Source organism: Drosophila arizonae, chromosome X (assembly GCF_054131065.1).
Source record: "Drosophila arizonae isolate 15081-1271.41 chromosome X, UAZ_ARI_1.0, whole genome shotgun sequence".
NCBI lineage: Eukaryota > Metazoa > Arthropoda > Insecta > Diptera > Drosophilidae > Drosophila > Drosophila arizonae.
In genome coordinates this window covers 14,764,990-14,784,376 of record NC_142927.1, presented here as the reverse complement: position 1 = coordinate 14,784,376, position 19,387 = coordinate 14,764,990, and the positions used below count along the sequence as shown (strand labels likewise).

General features: G+C 39.1%; 1 protein-coding gene across 1 annotated transcript in view; it reads left to right on the top strand.

The window, feature by feature from the left end:
• Nucleotides 1-705: 705 nt before the first annotated feature.
• LOC108618315 (ras-related protein Rap-2b) overlaps nt 706-19,387 on the top strand; it is a 55,958-nt gene continuing 37,276 nt past the window's right edge. Inside the window, exon 1 of the mRNA XM_089473527.1 lies at nt 706-1,185. The gene's annotated coding sequence lies outside the window, so the exon portion shown is untranslated. The remainder of the gene's footprint in view (nt 1,186-19,387) is intronic.

The following is a 19,387-nucleotide window of genomic DNA, read 5'->3' as shown; positions in this document are numbered from 1 at the left end:
TAAGAATATGAAGCTTACGAATTAGTAGCTAGTAAATAAAAGTCTATGAGTCTCACATTATATTCTATGCTTAGCACTCGTATAACTCTCATTGAGCCGAGCTGATTGTTAATAGCAACACTTCAATTTTTATCCAGTCACATGCCAAATATCAGCTCCTAATTAGAAATTTGCTATTTCCACGTGAGTTTTGGAAAACAGAAAAGAGTCTTTTGAAAACTGTTATCAATGCATGGCCATGCCATTCGTATGCCATTCATGTGTATGTGTGTATATGGGAGTAGCTGTTGCATGTGAGCTTTGCAGCGGCGAAAAGCTTTGCCTACTTTCAGGCTATTCAGCAAGCTTTCGCCACGGCATTTCCCCAGCCTGGTCCACAGCTGGCAGCGTGGCAGCGAGGCAGCGAGGCAGCGAAGCAGCGAGGCGGCAGCTGGCATTTGAATTTCGGTTTTTTTGGGGCTGGCCGTCGGACGGCCTGACTAACTGACAGCCGGAGCAGCAGACGGGCATTAGCACACACGAGTACGGCATGCACTTGTGGCGCTTGTGCCAAACAGCTAGCCCCCATAGCCCCAGCAAGCCCCCCGATCCCAATGCCAAGCGCCACAACCCCTTATACGCGCTGTGCGCACCTTCGGCTGGCCGCTCGGGCCGCGTCTGTGCCAGCCGAGCGACGAGTTTCGACTGTCGTATGGCAATCGCAGTGCCGTTGACTGTGGCTGTGGCTGTGGCTGTGGCCGTGGCGCTGCTTGAACGCATGCATCAAGTGTAACAACAGTTTAGTTTTTCCCGGGAACCTGAAGCAGTGTGTTGTTAAGCGCTGCTGCTCCAAGTGCGAACCAAGTGCCAAAGTAACGGACTCAGCAGCAACAGCAACAGCAGCAACAGCAACAGCAGCATTAACAACAGCACCAACAACGAGTACAACAAACAGTCAAAGGCTGGCGAATTTAGCCACAAAACTGAATTACAATCAGAGCCAAACTCAAATCGTGTTTGAGTGTTAATTCCAAAATTATTTTGTTTACTTTTTTTGTTGTTGTTCGCCAAACAAACGAAATTTGTTTTGAAATCATTGCGTGCATTTTTGATTATTTTTTTGAAGTGTTTCGAAATCCGAAGAGAAAACAAAACTCTAAATAGAATCAGCCGTTGGAATCCGAATGCAGCTGTGCTAAAAGCCAGGTAAATTAAATTAAATTTGAAATTAAAAATAATTATTTTCTGTGTGCTGTTTAAAAAATTCCTAATTGAATTTGAAGCTGAAGCATGCAAAACAAAATAGGAATTAAAAATATGAAAATTGTTGGAAATATGTTTGTTGAAAGTTTGAATGGTAAATAATTGTGTTTATGCTTGGATAAAATAATAAATACATACATATATGGGCAGATATTTCGAAATGAAGTTTGCTGTTTGTAATTAAGAATTTGCGGAACGAGCAAAACTGAGTTCCTCAACTGCAGAATTTCAAGTGGCAAAACTTTGCTAGAAAACCAGAATCAAAGTAATTTCGACATTCGACCAAAAACCAGACAGACCAGAGAGAGATATATGATGTATAGAGAGGTGTATGAGTGCTGAACTTTCTTATTTGTTTAGTCATGTTATCGTGGCATTCGCATGCCGGAACTGTGCAGATAATGTGGCGAGTGGCTACCGCATAATCGAACTAATCACCCGGCCCAAAACGATAATGTATTTGTAATCTACATAGATCATAAATAAACTCATCGCTTGTCATAATTAATTCAATGAATATTTTCTAGCTAAATGCGTATGAGTGTGAATGTGTGTGCGTGTGTGTGTGTGTGTGCGTGTGTGTTCGCTTGCTATAAATAATAAAGCCATTCAAATTGAGTTAGAGATTCGAGTGAAGTCGCCTTGAGCTGCTTTGGCTCTAGCTCGCTGCAGCTTGCACACGATTCAATTAATTTGCTCAACTTCTGTTTAGCTCGACGTTTTTTTCATTCTTCTTCTTCCACTACTTCTTCTTCTTCTTCTTCTGTTTGTTAAGCGCATTGCTCTAATCCACCTGTGCTGTGTGTGTGTTTGTGTTTAATGATTTATTGCTACTCGGTTATTGCTTTGGTTTATATCGCAACGCGAACGACCCCAATTCTGCGAGCTGCCCTTCAGGCAGCTTGTAAATGAGTTGCATCAACTCATTAATTAGAGAGAGATAGGGAGAGGGAGTTGCAATGCTACGGATAAACTTTTATTTTTTCATATATCAAAAAACGACTTGATGATAAATGCAATGCAAGAAACTATTTCAAATTTGAACCCAACTGTCGGCAGTTTTTTGTTAGGGTATGCGCACTTCGAATAAGCCACATTTGTTTCATAGCAACTTCCCAGCTGCTTGGTTAGAGTATACACGCTTCGCCTATACAACTTTTGGCTTTTTCTATGCCTTTTTTTTATGATGCATTGCTCATCTTTTACTTTTAATTTATTTACTGATATGCCAAACAGTAATTGCAATCGATAAGGTGATAAAAATATTTATACAATTTTTATTTGGTTTTCTATTGTTTTATGTTTTACTTTCCGTTCGCTTTTTTGTACTTTTGTGGTTATGTGTGTGTGTGTTTCTTTTTTTATATTTTTGTTTTGCTCTCACCGTTGGCCCAGTGGCACGATAAGGATAAGCGCAGCGCGAAGCATTACCGAGGGCCATTGCCAATGCCACTGCCACTGCTACTGCCACAGCCACTGCCACTGCCACTGCCATTGGCATTGGCATTGGCATTGAGGCTACATTATAGGTATTAGTCATCAAAAATAATCAGCAGCAGCGCCCCATTGTCATGCCCCATCATCATCGTCATCATTACCATTGGCACTGCTGCATGAAAATTGGCCGAAATTAAAGTGTTGCTGCCCGTGCTCACATGCTCTCTCTGCGACTGCTGCCAAAGCGGGCATATTAGTGCGCTGATCGGGTATTACACAGCCGAATGCACTCCATTCAAATACATGTTTTTTTTTTGCTGGCAAAATTTCAACAGTCGTTAAAAGTTGATGTATTCGAAGACATCTGAGTCTGAGCTCTTAGACCACAGAGATCTCTTAGGATCTCCGCTGGGCGTATATACATATATGTATATCTTTCCACTTGAGATGTGCAGGATGTTCTGCTTCATGTTATTTGGCAGCCTATTAAAAGCGCCATTTTATGTGTGAGTCGGCACGAAGGCAAATTCAATACAGGCCCAAAGCGACGCGTCGCTGGCTTTTATGGCCATTAGCTGGCAAAGTTTTTATCTCTCTCATGAGTAATCGCAAAGCCAATGGCTTGTGCACTTCTGATTAACGTACAAGCATCTCATTTTGGTCAGCACCAACGATTGCCAATCGGTAATTGCCGATAATTGTGTCGGAGTAGCTCTCTCCAGGCTCTGAGAGATAAACGCCAATGTGAATGCCATACTTCATCTTCCTCTCGGGCGACACTTGACTTGCTTTATACAACGATAGTCAAATCCAGTGTATCATATAAGCTGCCTGCTTGTACTTGAATTCAGTCTCATATGAACGAAGTCAAATCCAGGAATGTAAAGCAGACAGGCGCTTGGCTCTGGGCCACTTTTGGAGCCGAGCGCAGAGCTGACATCGACATGATTTGGTCATGTATACAGAAAGTTTTAATCTGCTGGTCCCTGGAGCAGACTTAACACTGAGCCACTCAGCCACTCAGCCAGTGAACCACCGAACCAACCGCCACCCGCCACCCGCCACCCGCTATCGTCCCCCCTTACGGACTGTGGCACAACTTAAATAACTAACTCATATTTATTTAGGGCATTAAACGCAGGTTGGGCTGCTCAAGTGGACGAGTAGGCGAGGCAGATTGACGCTCATATATATTCATATTCATTGTTAAAGAGTTGTGCACTTAAATGCTCAGTCTCACATATGAATAGGACGGCCAGACAGACAGACAGACAGACAGACGGGGCAGATGGGACAGGATACTGGCAGGCTGGCAAACAGACACTTCTTTGGCATAGAGCTTGCCATCAGAGGGGGCGTGTCTGTTGGTTGTTGGGGGCGTTGGTAGTTGGCCAAACACTAATTGAAACGCTTACAACAACCGCACACACCACACACACACACACACACACGCACACCACACACAGAGGCAATAAAGGCGAGCTAATGTGACAGCTGAAGGAGAATTGAGCACTCGTATGCCCAGAGACCCATGGAGGAAGCGTGGACTAGTGGACTCGTGGACTTGTGGACTCGTGGACTCGTGGACTCCTGGCTGGGCATGAGAAGCGCCTTTTGTCGCTGTGGGCAGCCGCAGAGCAACAAGTCAGAGCGACAGTTCATTAGGGATCAAATTTAAGTCAACACACGCACACGAAACTAGTGAAAATTGTCTCATTAGTACAAGTATGCACACACACACACACAAAGGCAAACACTCAGGCACACACAGAGACAGGCACACAAAGGAGGCCATAATTTTCAGGCAGTCGCCTGCTAATAAAACCGAGCAAAAAGTTGTCAATGCGGCCGTCGTCGCTGCCCCACAGACCCAACCCAGCCTCCGACATTAGGGCCCCAGCCGCCTTGGAGCACGCCAGTGGAAAACGTTTTCTCACCAAAAACAATCCAAAGTAAAACAAGTGAAGAAACCTAAAGAAAACAGAAAAAACACAATTGCACAGTGGAGCAGAATAAGTAGGCCCATAATACATTTAGCCTTAAAGCTAGATAATCAGGATGAGTTTAGCATGAATAAGATGAGTGTTTGCTACATAGTTGATTAATGATGCTCTATGTTTGCATTAAATAGTCAGAATATGAATTCGCATATAATTATTATTGCTATTAGTATTACTATTAGCATTGATATTACAATCAATATTTCTATTATTATTAATATTGATCTTCTTTTTGTCATTATTAGCATCAGTGTAAATAATTTTATATAGTGCCGTTAATATTATTATTATTATTATTATTATTATATTATTATTATTATATTTATTTTTATTATTATATTATTATTGTATTCGTTGACTCAATTACTTTTATCATTATTATTCGCATCATTATTATTTTAGCATAAGTGTTATCATCATGATCATTTTTTTAACATTATGCAGGATCTGTATAAGTGTATTTATAATGCTCACAATAGGGTTCATAATACTATTGTGAGCATTATAATGACAGATACAGATACAGATTCCTGTAAGTTTACTACTCTCTCTCTTTCTCTCTCTCTCCCTCTCTCTCTCTCTCTCCCTCTCTCTCTCTCTTTCTTTCCCTCACTCGCTCGCTTATTCTCTCACTGTCTCTGTCGGCTTGTCTATCACTCTTTGTCTCTCTTTTGCATTCTTCCCCTCTTTTTCTCTCTGCCACTTTTCATATCTCGATCTTTGTTCCTCTCTCTCCATTTCATCCTTCTCTCCCTCTTCCTCTCTCTTCCTCTCTCTGTCTCTCACTCATTTTCCTCCTTCTTTTGCTATATTCTCATTCCTCAGTCTCTCATTCTCTATTTCGCCCTCTTTCTCTCTCTCTCTCTCCTGGCCCTTCTCTACATTATTCTTCTTATCTCTTCTTCTTCTTTCCGCATCTTCTCTCTTCTCCATCCCCCTCTCCTTTACTCAGGTTATGTCTCTGTCACTTTCACTCACTGCTCCTCTGTCTTCTCCGACTCCCTCTCTCTCTCTCCCTTGCTCTCTCGCCGTCTGTCTTTTAATCAACTTGAACTCATTTGCATTCCACTGTGCACTATGGTTTGACTAAGTAAGTGTAGCAACGGCCCATAAGTGATAACGGTCTACGACTTTGTGCCTAGTGCGTATGCCAGCTAGTGTAAGTGCGTGCCTGTGCATGTGTGTGTATGTGTATGTGTGTCATTTGGCTGTTTGGGTCGTTGTCTCCTGTTTCTGCTGCTCAACTGCTTTTTTGTGTCCCGCTCCAGTGGCTCTAGTTGAGTTCAACTTGTCTGCCTGCCTGCCTGATTGTTGTAGCCACTGATAAGCGCCTGGTTGTTGGTTGTTGCTACTATTGTGTGTGTGTGTGTATGTGTTTGGGTGTGCCAGCTTATATGTATATGTATGAAATTGTTGTAATGCCTGCGGCGGCAGCGGCGCACTGCTGTCGACTGCTCTAATGCGAAACGTCAATGTTTGTGGAGCAGAACTCGCATACTTAAGTGTTGCTGCTGCTCTCTCTCTCTCTGTGTATGTGTGTGTGTGTGTGTGTGTGTGTGTGTGAGTGCGTGCGTGTATGTGTATCTGCAGTTTAAATTGCCTTTTTCATGTCATTCACAAGGCAGGCACAAATTTGTGCCAACACAAATGATAAATTTGCATGTGCCCATGTCTCCACACACACACACACACACACACACACACACACCCACACACACACACACACACAGAAGCAAACCATACGTAATTGTATTCATGTGTTTTGCATGCGTATTTGTATTTGTTTTATGTGTCATTTGAATTGTCTTGCTGTCGTGCTGGTTGCGCTTATCGCTTATGCCATGCCAAAAAAAAAAAAATAAACAAACACACACACACACTCGCACACAAATACAGAAAAACAATATCAAAAGCACAACAAAAGAAAATAACAACAACAACAACAAGAACAACAGCAACAAATGGCATGCATAATTACTTAAGCCCCCGGTTTTTGTCTGTGTGGAGCTTTGAGATTAAGCCCCGAAAATGCTCGGATATAGCGGTATACCGCCCTGATGGCCCTTAAGCCATCACATTAATTGCTTCAGCAAATAAGTCAGGTTACACACACACACACACACACACACATACACCTGGTATTTAGCTCGCATTGGAGTTGCACTTTATTTTTCACATGCAAATCGTTTTGGCTTAAATTGAGCGCAGAAAACAAACGACTAAATCCGCTGCAGTTAAGTATGCATGACTAAGCGTCGTTTACTTAAACTAACCCATATAGCTCAGTAGGTAGCTAGTGCATCCTCGGCGAGGATACAACACAGTTGGATTCACTCAATTGCCCTTTTTGCTGATAGATTCGAATTCAATCAACATATTTGTAGTAGAAAGGCAAACAAAATTAATTTTAATTAAGTAGCTGTCAAATCTATTATATTCATTATAAACTGAAGGGCCCGACAGCCATTTGACAATGTGTATACACGGCCGGGCTGCTTCTACTTATTAGTTACATTAGTGCTACATAGACTAACAAAACAAATTTTCAATTACAAATTATACAAATAATAAAAACATTGTTTTTTTTTTGCAGACATATACATATGAATATGCCTGTATCTGAGATATTTATTTTCAAATATTTTATGCACAATTGGTTGTGAACAATAAATTAATTTGGTATATAATATGTATTATGAAGATATTACTACAAAAAAGTGAATGTTTATAAAAGGAAAAAATGTGTTTGGGTAAAGGACTAATTTTATGAGAGGTTTGTTCATAAACGAGCTACGTATATTCGATATTCGTTGTACCATACGGCATATTTCATATTCGATATTCGCTTTTCTGTTTAGCCCCAACTTAAGCTGGGAAGTTTGGTCATTTATTCCAACTTTTTAATCTTTGCCTATGCCAAAAAAAATGGAACAAAGAATCTGTATCAAATGTCGGCATCTAAAACAAGAATCAGTCGTGCCGCAGCTTCTATATTCCCTAGAACTGGCCCTAAATGACTTTTTCTTGTTTCCCAAACTGAAAAGGGCCCATGAGAGGACGATGCAACGCTACGATTGACGAGAGAAATAGAAATACAGCAACAAAAAGCAAGAGGTCAACAAGATCCCAAAAAAGTATTTTTTTAAAAGCTTCGAGGATGACAAAAAAAAAATCGGCAAAACTGTACACCAGTAATATCACCTTGAGGCGCAAAAAAAATGTTCATAAAAAAAAACAAATAAATAAATTATTGTGAAAAATAAACCAAGTTCAAGTTATTATACCCTGAACCCATTTTCAATGGGAAATCAGGGTATAATGGTTTTGTTGAAATGTATGTAACAGGCAGAAGGAGGCGTGGCAGACCCCACAAAGTCTTGATCAGGGCGACGAGCTGAGTCGATTTGGCCCTGTCCGTCTGTCCGTCCGTCCGTCTGTCCGTCCGTCCGTCTGTCCGTATGTTTGAACGCGTCGATTTCCGAAGATATAAGAGCTAGAGACTTCAATTTTTTTTTAATGACCGTATATACAGCGCGGACGTCGAGTTTGCTTTTAAAATTTGATAAAGCATCCCGTTATGTTTTTATCGAGTAAAAACATTCAAGTTCAAATCAGATGCCACTATAGGTAATTGTGAATGATTTTTTTTTTTTTTTTAATTTCTCAAATATTCAATATAATATGTAGATCATATGCTGAAAGTTTCATTAAATTCCGTTCAGTCAAAAATTAATAAAAAATAATCAAATATTTGAGCTTTGCCAGCGCCACTAGCAGAAGTGAGGTGGCGTAGTGTGTTAGCTGCATGACGCTCGATCGAGAAGTCGCGCTTCGAATCCCGATCTCCCGATCGATGCAACTGATGTTAACTGTTTTAATTGTTTCGAAATATTTTTATATTTTATTTATATTTTTATTTTCGGGCAATAATTAAAGCCAATTTAAACAATATTACATCGTAGGCTTCTCATTATGTGGATAACGTAGATTGTTTACGTAATATTGAGTTAGCAGTCTTATGTCAAGCACCTTCAGCTGCTGGGCAGTTATCAATTCTGGCAGCTTACGATTCTTAAATTTTACGGCAAACATTAAATCGTTTTCGTAAGGAAATGCGGCTAAGATAACTTCTGGCTTGAGACCGCGTTCAAAGCCATTATTGACAGTCGCAACCAGCTTCTTGTGTTTCTTTAAAGAACGCAGCATTACTTTTCTTGTGTCATTCGTGTTATTGACACTGTCTTCTCCCATAACCACCGAGTTCAACTCACTGTTACGTGGACGTCCCTGCAATAAGAATCAATGGTAGCTGGCGCATTGACACAAAAAGGAAAACTTACCCGCCGACGCGGTAGAGTACGTTCTGGTGGTTCTGGTGGTACTGCTCCTGCATTAGATGGAGCCGCAGCAGCGCTAGTAGCACTGGCAGCAGAAACCGCTGTTGGAAGACAAAATATGTAAAATGTATCCATATATTATATAAATGTATACATATTAATTAAATATCTAAATTTAACACTTACGTTGCATATTCTTGTCGGGAGAAACCCTTCCGTCGAGTATCTAAATTAATTCACATTTAAATTAATTAATTAATTTACATTTAGTTAATATTCGAAAATGTAAAAATGTAAAAAATATAAAAAATTACCGATTCAGCTTTTAAATTTCGTTTTCCCATTTTATTGTAAGACGGTTAACTTTTACAATATATTTGAAGCTATATCAGCATATTTGAGTTGACATACAAGTGTGACATCAACCACGCAGACTACTAGATTGTTTGATGCTGAGCAAGGCACGAACATATTTCAGAGGTGCGCAAGCGAACTTTCGTTATCGGATTTTAAAAGAACTAGTTCGATTTTTATACCCTGAACCCATTGAAAATGGGAAGTCAGGGTATAATGGTTTTGTGAAAAGTATGTAACAGGCAGAAGGAATCATCGCAGACCCCATAAAGTATATATATTCTTGATCAGGATGACGAGCTGAGTCGATATAGCCCTGTCCGTCTGTCCGTCCGTCCGTCCGTCTGTCCGTCCGTATGAGCAAAAGGATCTCAGAAGATATAAGAGCTAGAGAGCTGAAATTTGGCATGCATACTCGTGTATACCATAGGCAGAACAAGTTTATCTTATTTTTTCGATAACTCGTCCAATAACTTTTTTATCGAGAATAATTGAAAAATCGACATTGTTTTTCAGCCTAATTTGAACACTTTTAGACCTGGAGACTTCAAATTTGCGTTGTATATAAAGTTAATGCAATCTACAGAGTTTATATACCACGCCCCCTTCGCCACCAATTTGTAAAAAACGCATTTCAAGTACTAGAGACTTGTGCTTTGGAATGTGCACACATTTTAACCATATGATTACGCTCTGAAAGTTTCAATAAGATTGTATGTCTTTAAAAGCAATTATTCAAGAAATAAATTCTCATAATATTCCTCACATTGCAGCGTAGCCCAAGCGCAGCCGCTGCTAACTGCGCAGTCAGAGCAGAGCGCGTGCTTATAAGTGCATGTGTAGGTATGTGTGCATGAAAGAAGTCCAGAATGATTAGAATATTAGCTTGGAGGGTTCAGGGTATCTCCTAGTCGAGCAGTCTCGACTGGAGCTTTCCTACTTGTTTTTTAAATATTTATTTAATGATATTTTTATAATAATATTTTATGTATGTAATATTATACATATATTTGATGTCTTTTAGCCATGTCAAGACTAAAAATAAAATTTCATAACTGAAGGATGAAGTTTTATAGAACCGAACTAACTAATAATTCGTTATATTAATCAAGAATATATGTATGTACATTCAAAGTAAACATACATAAATACACACATTTACAGTGAATACATTCCCGGGCAGCACAGTGAATTGTTCGTCCGTCCGCAGAGTCGCAATGTCTTCGGGCGCACGAGCCACAAGTGTTTGGCTTGGCTTAAATTGAGTTAGCTTCTACAAAATGGCGCTCATCAGATTTAAAGGCAACTCTGGGCGGCACGACACGCGCATCTCTAATCAAGCACGGTAGACGCATAATCCATTCAGCGTCGTCGTTAGGCTGCGATACGAATTCAAATTCGAATATCCATTAAGCTACTCCACGCAAGCAATTGAACGTCCATTTTGGGCCATGTCTCTCTCACACTCTCTCTCTCTCTCTCTCTCTCTCTCTCTCTCTCTCTCTATCTTTTTTGCTGTCCCTTTTTCTGTGTGTTTGTGTTTCCATTACCTTTTAACATTTTCATTCGGACTCTGATTGTCTGTTTGTTTTTCATCAGATTCCTTTGCTTTCTGATTCATTAGCATTTTTGTCGCATTAAAAATGTTTCGTCTGTGCCAGCTGCCCCAAAGGCATTTTGTTTATCTTTGTTTAGTTGCTGTTGCTGTTGCTGTAGCTGTTGTTGTTGTTGTTGTTGTTGTTGCTGCTGTAGTCGCCCGCCAGCCTGTTGCTATTATTATTATCATGCTGCATTGTTGTTGTTGCTGTTGTTGTTGTTGTTGTCGTGGCTGCTGCGGCAGTGTTTTGTTATTTCTGTCAATAATTTTGAGACCATGTTTTTGTTGGGCCTTTGTTCGTCTTAGATTTCTCATTTGGCAAGTTTCTCAGCAGTTTTTGTTTTTTACGTTTTTCTTCTGTAGTTTTCTGTTTGTTGTTTGTTGTTGTTGTTCAATTTGGGACTCTTCTTCTACCACTACTTCATCAGCCTTGACGGCTGCTGCAAGCATTGGCCAGGGTCGTTGCTTCATTGTGGCTGCGCGTTCCCGGCCGTCATCCTAATTGCACGTAAATTCGGCGCTGAAGAGCAGCAGCTCGCTGATATTGTTAGCATAAAAGGCAGACTTGCCAGCCACCTTGCTCGAGTCGCATCACCAGCAACAGCAGCAGCAGCAGATGCCTTCGGTGAGCAGCGCAACGACCTTCAGGTGCCACGATTTCAAAAATGGACAAATGCATGCGATGAATCCAAAATTCTGTACGAAGCCAGTCCAATTTCAGCCACACTTTGGCGCTTTTTAAGGGCGCCATTAAATACTTATGCGAACGTAAACACACACGCACACATAGCCACATACATGTATGTGTGTTTGGGACTTATAATAGCCTTATGGTCGCGGCGTTGTGCCATACACGTTTATGCTTTTCAATTCAGCCTCCCTGCACCTGACTCGAATACTTTCGACCGACCAATGGAAAGCAGATGTGTCAATGCATTTAAGCATATAAATACACACACACACACACATCTGCAGAGCTAATCTGGTATTTAGTAACGACAGAAGAGTAGGAATAATAAAAAAAATAGCAATAGAAATAAGCAAGCATATTTGTGTGTAGATTGCTCGACACGGATGTGGCCTGCATCGTTGGGATTATTAAAACTCTGAATATGTATTTGTGAGTAAGCACACCCACACACACACAGCTGTAGCTACACACATGCATAGGTGTGTAGCTGTATAAAAGCTGTCCAAAATGGAAAGTCCCGCACAATAGATTCTTTTGATGCTGCACAGCAATGCTGGCCACACTTTAAGCCCTTTTTAAATATGCTTTTAACTATATTATATACAACAACAACAACAATAAGAGCTACAACAAAGTTTTTTAGTTATTCTTCAGCAACTTTACTATGCAAGTTTGTGCTGAGAATGCAGCTATGAACTTTTTCCCAAAATTAACCTAATAATTCTCTTATCTACTGAAGCATGCAGCTGCACTCAAATAAGTTCGTTAAAATATACAAAATGTTTTGTTGGAATTTAATCTATGCGTTGCATTTAGACTTGAAAAATATACATTTTCTGTTTGGTAATTTTACATAGATTTGGTTTGCGATTGACGCCTTCTACACTATTATCCATTGGAGTTTTTCTTTTTCCCTTACTTTGCTTTGCTTCCTTTGAGAGACATAAATCATTCATATTGAGCGCACATTTAGCCCTCTGATCGAACTCTTTAACAATTATTGATGTATCTCTCTCTCTCACTCTCTTTATATATCTTTTCATCTATCTCTATCTCTCTTTAAACATCCTTCTATCTTTCTTGGGATATCTCTATTTCTTTCTGCATTGCGTCCTCCCTTCCCCATTCTTTCTCTCTCTGAATTGCTTCTTCTCACTTACTAATTCTCTTTTTCGCTATTTATCTGCGTCCATATACTTTCTCTCATTACTATATATTTCTCTAGCTTAATGTCGCTCTCTCTCTCTCTTTTCCGCTCTCTCTCTCTTTCTCTCTCATGTTTATTTATTTTACTCTACCAGTTGTTCTTTATTTCTCTTCGCCTGTCCTTTCTCATTCTCTCCCTCTACCTCTTTCTCTCTTTCCTTCTTTCCGTCTCTTTCCCTCTCTCAAGTCTTTGAGCTTCCTCTCCTTCGATCACTTTTTCCAACACTATCTCCCTCTCTTACTCTATCTCTCTCTCTCTCTCTTCCTCTACATATGTACATAAGTAAGTACTTTTTATGCGCTCCTCTATTTTTTATTATATGTACACACAAACAGACACACAAACATTATATGCATATTTATACAGTTTATATACCTGTATGTATGTATGTGTGAACACAATGAATATTTTTGTAATTTTCATTCTCTCATTCCTTTTTATTTTATTTTTTTCTTTGCTTGCTCACTTAACGGTTGTAAGACTACGCGGCCATCCATCCACATTATGCTTATATTATTTATTATAGCCGGCACTTTTATGGCGCTTGGCTATTCATCAGAAAATTGCATTGAGTAAACGAGCCAGGCTAATAAATAATCTACAAATTGGCCGGCAGGAAATATAATCTGCGAAAAGGTTGGGCCGATAAGCTATGCAAATCAAGCGTTGCATGTCGGGCAAATTGAATTATGTTTCGCCTCTTCCGCTGCTGCGAAAAAAGTAGAGAAAACCAGAAAATAATCGATTAAGAAAAATTTATAGTTCGCTTCCCTCTTTGAGATTCTCTTGAATGAAAAAACTAATAAGCGCAAGGTTGAATATATTCTACGATGTCAGTCCCTGTTTATTATTCCCATTATCCCATCCATATATATAATATTAACTGCCAAATCAATATATAATTTGAGCCAAAATTTCAGATCAATTGCCTTGCTAATGAAACTGAAATTGCAATAAATTGCCCCATCGAGCTGCATATCTAACTGGCAATTATGTAGCACTGTCTCTGCATTTAGCAAATGCAAAAATATTGAAATTTTAATTGGGTCACAGTCGGAGCCGTAGAAATGGATATATACATCAATTTTGCAATTTTGAAATTTTGGAATTTGCAATTTGATTCTGAAGTTGATGCCAAATTTGACCTCAAATTCAGCTGGCATGGAAACCGCAAAAACATTTGCTGCTGCTCACTGGACTTGCCATCAAGCAATCTATCTCTGCTGTTGGCTTGCGCAGACCGCAGGCAATTCGCAATGCAACTACTCATATAGCAACAGCAACAACAACAACAACAAGCACTCTATACACAGGTCTTGCAACTGTAATCCATTTACTCAACTGGCTGCAGTCAATATTTCTCAACTAGTTTAACTTGAGCAAATTTTTGCGTCTAAGCCGCAACGAAAGTTATCAAGAGCAGCTCCTCGGCAGCTGTGCTCCACCCCCCCAAAAGCGGCTTAAGACGCACACAACCACAGCCATCCACCACGCTCGCCCACTCACCCACTCGCCCGCATGCCAAACACCGAAACTTGGGCATGCCTAAGCACATTTAAGCAGCCATCCTTTTTTTGCTTCATATTATTTAAATTTTGAAATATTTATTTACAGTTTAACGTACCGTTACTTTTTAGGCACCTGAAGCCAGACTGGAGTTTAATTAATTTATATATCTACTTAAAGACATAACTAAGAAAAGATATTTTAGAGGGTAGAAAATATGGGCAAGGCTTAATGAGTTATTAAGAGAAGAGGCAGATGTTGAGGTCAAGATGCGTTTTAGTCTACTCCTAGTACAGGTGCGGGGGCCGAGAGGACTTTAGGCCTTAGCCAGGCCTTTAGAAGCAGCCATTCCAATCAGACCCAAGACTCGAGATTCACCACCGGAGCAAGCCAAAAAAAAAGGGGAACCACAAAAGTAAATAAAAATCAGAGGCTAGCAGCACAAGAAAACCTGCACAGTCTCAATATCCTCATGGCGCAATCGAATAACTGCTCCCACTGGCACTCCAGGCCGATTCCTTAAATACAATTATGCTCGTCTGCTGTGTGCAGTGAAAATGCCCCAAAAAGTATGCTACATATTTTGACAACATTATTCTCTAGGTGTTCACATGCCCAAAGCATATTTATATAAATCTACTAATACTTGTTGATAGCGTGAGTGAGTGAGAGAGAGAGTGAGAAAGAGAGAGAGAGAGAGAGAGAGAGAGAGAGAGAGAGAGTGGGAAAGAGATAGAATACTGGCTTTGTGCAATGATCAGATGTCCGTTGAGCTGTCTAAATGTGTATGTATGTATGTATATCTGCTTGTGTGTGTGTGTGTTTCTCTCTTTCTCTGTCTGTTTGTATGCATAAATGCTAAGCTAGACATGCATACATACACTCTAAAAATGATTGGGTGCTTTATGGAATTTCCTTATATATACATATTTTTTCCTGGCAGAAGCCTCTAAAATCGGAATAAAATAAAAATGTTTTAATCTTTTATGCTCACAACGGCTAATCTCAAAAACCTAAAATTTGACCAAAAGTTTGATTTTTCAGTTTTCAAGCTTCAGAATACAAAATTTTGCAAAATTAAATAAATTTGTATAGCTATTTAGTCCTAATTTAAATAACCCTAACTAAATATGCTTCTGTTTAGTATCATTTATTATGAGCTTAAACTAATTTTTTTATATTTAATTGTTATATTTAATTTTGATCTAAGCTCACAAATAACTCTTGATCGTTTCTCGGTGTCTGCAAATAGGTGTTTTCCACTTACACTTGAGAAAGAAAACTCAGTGAGCAACCGACTGAGTCGGCTCTTTTATAAGTTCGTTTAGGTTCGGCTTGCAACTGACAGCATAAAGACTTTTGCATATGTGTTGGTATGTAGGCAAGCATTGCGCTCGCTAAACACATTGAGAGCGTACGTAAAATGCTTGTGTGCATATGTGTGTGTGTGTATGTGAAGACCTCTTGCAGTGACTTTTCGAGTCAATGCATTGTGAGAGCGTGAATCGTATCGCTGCCGAAATGATGTTCGTTAAAAGCGGAACAGACCCAAGGCGCTCAACAGAAAACGAAAAGAAAGAAACGAAGGCACTCGCTCAGAGGGAGAGAGAGCGCGAAAAAATGAGTGAGTGTGAGAAAGAGAGAGAGTGTGTGAATGATTTTATCGGTTGACTTAGCTGATCGAGCGCAAAGAATAAAACGCTTAACAGTTATTTTCGAGCTGTGGCTTTAATTTTTTTTATAAACAATTTTACATTTTTTTATCAATTAATTTTACAGCTAAACGAATCAGAATTTTCAAGTCACTTCTCCTATTTAAATACTTGATTATATAATATATATTTAAATATTCAAAAAATACTTAGACCTTCAATAAATTGCTAATGGGCTATTTTATTATATAGCCTGGTCAATTCCTGCATTCAATCCTCGATTCTATTTATTGAATTCGTTTTAAATCAATTGAAATTGGTGTAAACTTTCGTTTGGGGTTGACGGCGCTTTCGATCCGGCCGCAAATGGCATGTGAAATGCCGCAATAATTGAATCAGTTTCAAGTGCAACTTATGGGGGCCGAACCGGAATGGGATTTTGGCTCCAAATGCTATTTGATGGCATTTAAATAATTTGATTTTTAGTTGTCGGCTAATGAGATCTGAAATCTGAGTTGCCGGACAACGTAATAACGTATGCATGTGCGTGCGCGTGTGAGTGTGTGTGTGTGTGTGTGTGTGCGTATGCATGTGTGTTTGTTGTGTTTTTTTTTTTTTTTTGTTGTGGTTTTCGTGGAATTTCGGCGTTTAAATGTGGTCTACACCCTCTACCTTGAGGGTGTGCTTTGGTCGTAATTCGGTTTGCATTATAGTTCAATAAGTCAAACACACGCACACGCACACTCACACATATACATGCTTAAGTATATGTTGTCAGTTTGATAATCTGAAATAATTTAACTAGAAATTCAATATGTGCTGAATAAGGTCGAGTTCCTTGAATCGCCATCGCCTCTGGCCATAATCTATGAGGAGTATTCATAGATTATGTCCATATACATCAATTTGGCTTGTATTAAATGCACATCCAGCACAATTAAATCAAATTCAATTTATTCAAATTGTGTTCTTCCTAAATTTCAATTCATTTAAATTTAAATTTGTCCTGTTATACTGGAATTCGGAGCTCTGGGTTCCTTTGTACAACATTGGTACAACTTCTGAACTTTACCAACTATTGCTCTTTGCCTTTGTGCCTTGTGTAAACTTTTCCCTTAAGTTGTTTTAATCGTTGGACCGCGCCATGCACCGGCCGTCCGATGGGGTATATTAGGCTGTAACTTTTAACTTTTTTCTGTAGCTTCCAGGCCTGATGTTCAATTAAGCCAAAACTCACGTAATTGATAATTAAGTCTTGTTTGATTCGATGACAATTAAGTGCAGGTATACGCAGGTCGTGCTGCTTAAAATTTAATTTGAAAAAAAAAAAAACAAAGAGCAAGGCGCAAGCAAAACAAAAACAAAATGAAAATGAAAATGAAAATGATGTCTGCAAAGCTGCCAACTGAGTTTTCTTAACCATGTGCTACTCATTTCTGCTGGCTGCTCGCCCTCTCACCCTCTCGCTCTCTTCGTCTCCCGTTATCTGCCTGTCTCGCTGCCTGTCTGTCTGTCTCTGTCTCTGTCTCTCCGTGCTGCGGGTGTCGGCTTTCAGCTACTTTTGCTCAGCTTGGCGGCCAACATAAACAAAATTAAGCAGCAGCTTTCAGTTGCACGCCCCACATAAATTTGTCTAATTACTTTGCGCACAACTTCAGTGCAGATGCCAACTGTTAAACTTTTCGCAAATGTTCTCGTTTTAAGTTTAATTATCTGAGCTCGCAGTGCACAACAATTCTTCACGCTTAACAGGGTATTTTCATATTTAAAAAAAAAAAAAAACAGAAAACAAAGAACTTTTCCTTTCCTTTTCGCTTTTACAACTCGAGTGACTGAGAAGTCTTACGCTTTAATTTTTGCCGGTCAGTTTTCCCAACAACTCAATCCAGCTAAGAACCAAATACAACACAAACATTTTCAGCTTTCTGTAGCTGAAATTTATATGGAATTAGCTTAAGCCAACAAGAATTTCTATCATTTGCCTGCGAGCCACAGCCTGGCTAAATCCAAAATTGAACTATTGAAATTGTTTTATTTTGCTGTTGTTATTTATATTTTCAATTATTAGAAAATTCTGTTTTGATTCCGTGAAAGTTTAGCTATTTTTGTGCCAAATTGAGCTTTATGCCTATTAAATACAAGAATTTAATTCTAGATTTCATATAAATTTTATACTCATTCAAGAAAATGAAATGAGTATATTGGTTTCAATTCACGAGAAATTTGGAATATATGCTCAAGTACACCCTCGATTTATAAAGTGTCAAGATCAAGTCGAGAAATTAATTTTCCGGTACCTCAGAAGCCAGCTGTAAGAGAATTGCTAGAGATTTGGAGCCATGCCACACCGCAAATGGAAATGAAAATGGATCTGAATGAGTGTTCTGCAGTTGATAAGGTCCGATGGTTTTCATTTAAGTTTCAGCTCACGTTCAAATCTGCTTTATTTAGAACCAATTCAGCTTCAATTTCAACTTCAATTTCAATGATGATTCTATCCAGTTGAAATTGAATTAAAATTTAAATTTTATATTCTTTATATTCCTATTTAAAAACCCTTTTAACAAATTTAAAAGCTCTATTGAAATTTATGTAGATCTTTTTCGTTATCTATTATCTTTGACCAAAAGTTAGTTTCAGCGGAGTCTATCAAAACCTCTGATTTAATATGCAAACTATGCCCTGTCTGGCATTTCGTACCAGAATATGCATAGAAAACAAATATAACGAAATGCAAATCATGTATAAATAACTAAATACACACAAGTTCCTTTTCAAGTTTTTGTTACTGAACTTGTGAAAGGGAAAACTAAAACTGATGTCGTATCGCATCGCTTTTGCACGTTAAATATAATTTGTATGCAAATTGTAAATCTTTTGCAGCTCTTTTGGCCCAGTCAAATGGTGCGAACGGAAGAGCACGCTGAGAGCTCACGAATTTTACGTGACAAAGAGCTATATAATTTTGGCCTTTAATCGAATTTGTGTCGTAAAACACGCATTTTATGGGTAGGAAAAAGTTCTGATTCTGTGTATAATTTCACAACACTGGCGAGGGTACTTCGCCTAGCACTTTCAGTATAGCTAGGGTATTTAGGCTTTAACTGCTTTCAAGCTAGCTGTAAATGTGGATGTACACATATATATTTATATGCGAGGTACATACATACTTATCTACAATTAAATAAGGCCCCGGCGTAACTATCTCGCTCTGGCTGCTGCCATCTCTGTCTGACACTGTTCAACACTTGAACAGTGTGTAATTTATGGCCATTTTGTTCTGCTTCATCTCCCATTTCTTACTTTTTTTTGTTGTTGTAGTTGTTGTTGTTGTTGTGTTTCTCGCACTCAACTTACGGAAATT